A 3036-nucleotide genomic window follows, 5' to 3' on the forward strand; every position below is an offset into this window, starting at 1 on the left:
GAATGGCTCCAAGTCGCCAGGGGTGACGAACTGGCACTGGTGAGCAGCGGACACTTCCTTCTTCCGGTAGGCGTCGGGTGTGGGTTCTTCAAAGGTTGGAGGTGGGAACAATTGGAGCCAGATTGGTGATCTGGAGCGGCCGTGAAACTTGCTGTGCCGTGGACGTATGATGGCATGACCAGCCTGAGTGTTTTCGGGGGAGACTAGTGTGTCCCGCTGGTACGATATTTTCTTAAATCTCCATTGCCATACTGCAGTGACAGTCAAACCCCGAAAATGTTCTTCCAAGTGTCGCAGATTCGAATCCTGCCTCGGGCAAAGAAGTGTGTGATGACCTTAGGTTACCAGAATGAGATTTTCACTCTGCAGCGGAGTGTGCGCTGATATGAAACTTCCTGGCAGATTAAAACTGTATGCCCGACCGAGACTCGAACTCGGGACCTTTGCCTTTCGCGGGCAAGTGCTCTACCAACTGAGCTACCGAAGCACAACTCACGCCCGCTACTCACAGCTTTACTTCTGCACAGTACCTCGTCTCCTACCTTCCAAACTTTACAGAAGCTCTCCTGCGAACCTTGCAGAACTAGCACTCCTGAAACAAAGGATATTGCGGAGACATGGCGTAGCCACAGCCTGGGGGATGTTTCCAGAATGAGATTTTCACTCTGCAGCGGAGTGTGCGCTGATATGAAACTTCCTGGCAGATTAAAACCTTGTGCCCGACCGAGACTCGAACTTTGGAAGTTCGAAGTTTGGAAGGTAGGAGACGAGGTACTGGCAGAAGTAAAGCTGTGAGTACCGGGCGTGAGTCGTGATTCGGTAGCTCAGTTGGTAGAGCACTTGCCCGCGAAAGGCAAAGGGCCCGAGTTCGAGTCTCGGTCGGGCACACAGTTTTAATCTGCCAGGAAGTTTCATATCAGCGCACACTCCGCTGCAGAGTGAAAATCTCATTCTGGAAACATCCCCCTGGCTGTGGCTAAGCCATGTCTCCGCAATATCCTTTCTTTCAGGAGTGCTAGTTCTGCAAGGTTTCGCAGGAGAGCTTCTGTAAAGTTTGGCAGGTAGGAGACGAGATACTGGCAGAAGTAAAGCTGTGAGTACCGGACGTGAGTCGTGCTTCGGTAGCTCAGTTGGTAGAGCACTTGCTTGCGAAAGGCAAAGGTCCCGCGTTCGAGTTTCGGTCGGGCACACAGTTTTAATTGACCTTAGGTTAATTAGGTTTAAGTAGTTCTAAGTTCTAGAGGACTGATGACCTCAGAAGATAAGTCCCATAGTGCTCGGAGCCATTTGACCATTTTGTGTCTGACGTACTCTCTCACCTTGTGAGCAATTTTTCACTGTGATTATTATCTTGAACTTTGTTGTGGGTGGCTGCCCGCTGCTTCGGTTACTTAATGTAATGTGAAGCCACCGTGTTAAGAACTAGTGGTGGGCTAGCTGTCCTCATTGTATGTGTTTGTTGTTTCCTCTGCCACTCCTGGTTGGTCCGGCTACTGGTTGTCTGTTCTGTCGTAGTGGTCTTGTTGGGCTTATGTGGAGCGAGGCTCTAATTTTTTTTTAATGTCCTTTGTTGAAACTGGTTTTATTGTTCTTTATTACTGGGGAATTTGAATGCCTTGTGAGAATTGAAGAACCGTTATTTCTGAGTGTTTTTTTTTTTAAGTATATGTCTTGCAAGATTAAATTTTATCTGGGTAGTGGCTCATGAATATGTGCTATCCTGATGTCTAAATTTGGCCTAGAAAGTGCGGCCTCATTCTTGCCATAAATTACGAATTCTGCCTGTGTTGGGCTGGTTACATGAGTTAGCATGCTGACGGCTAAATATTTACAGTATTTGTTTCTTTTGGTGGCGTGTTAATACCGGTTCCCAAGGACCGGTCTCTATGACCTAATGAGGCCTTTGCACAGTGCCGTATGAACTACTGTTGTTAGTACCACCTAGAGGTTGGTAAGTTTTTTCTGTGGCTTCGTCGCGCTCGCTGACGATTGTTCCTACCCGCTCTGAACCTTCTACGTTTCCGTCTTTTGCCTAAAGAAAAAAACCGTGCCCTAAAGAAAAAAACAGGAATAATGGAGGACGGTATTTGGTGCAATGTCCTGTGTACGTACATTTATGTTTGAACTGTATGCGTTTCGTTACCGGTCGCTCATGGACAACCTCAGTGTGTTACAGATATGGTTCCACTTGGGAATTCCGTCCAGTAGCCTGTTTAACGACGCTGAGACGTGTATCTCGTTTGTAGGCGAGGGGCTTGTTGTGCCTTTTGCGAGGCCGCGGGTTGTGTTTATATTCCCCTGTCGTAATACACCATGATCAGTAGCTAGGCTGTTTCTCTTTTTATCTATTTATAAACTTATTTTGCATAAGATTTTGTCATATTATTGTGTGGGATGACATTATTAATTATTTGAGCCCTGATGTTTCAGTACATCTTTGTTCTTATTATTGTTCTGGGATAACGAAATTTTGAAGTATTTAAAAACTGACTTGCGTAAGAGTTCCTCATTATGACTGTGTGGGGTGAAATTATTAATTAGTTGAGCCGTGGTTTTTAAGTCTGCTGTATCGTTATTATTGTTCTGGGATAAATATTTTTAACTGTTTAAATTCTAATCTTGTGAATAAGAATTGTCATTTATTGTTCTAGGATGGAATCACTATTTATTGTGGTGATAACCTTTGGCTGTTTAAAAGCGCAGACTGTCTAAATAATAAGTTGTTAACTATTTTGAGGTTTGGTATCTGTAGACGAAATTTCATTGTCTTGGAGATAGAAATTTTTTTTTGCTCTTTTAAAGCTGCTTTCTAATCAACTGGAAAGGATGTATGATAATTGTAACCTGATTTAAACTAAAGTCAGTGTTTAAAAAAAAGTCAGTGTATGTAACAACGTTACTGCTGCCCTTGCGTATTTTTGTGCTCCAGTGTTCTACTCCACCGTCACTTGCGCCGCAACTTGAGTCGTTTTAACCCAAAGAGACGCATCGCTTATGTTATCAGTCCACATGGTTTTCAACATCCGTCTATAACAC

At 44.4% G+C, this 3036-nt stretch overlaps 1 non-coding gene across 1 annotated transcript; it reads right to left on the bottom strand.

Annotated features, from left to right (window-relative positions):
• Positions 1 to 413: 413 nt before the first annotated feature.
• Positions 414 to 488, bottom strand: Trnas-cga (transfer RNA serine (anticodon CGA)). The gene has a single exon. It is a non-coding gene; the product is annotated as a tRNA-Ser (tRNA).
• Positions 489 to 3036: the final 2548 nt, after the last annotated feature.

The sequence above is a fragment of the Schistocerca cancellata genome, chromosome 1 (genome assembly GCF_023864275.1).
Source record: "Schistocerca cancellata isolate TAMUIC-IGC-003103 chromosome 1, iqSchCanc2.1, whole genome shotgun sequence".
NCBI lineage: Eukaryota > Metazoa > Arthropoda > Insecta > Orthoptera > Acrididae > Schistocerca > Schistocerca cancellata.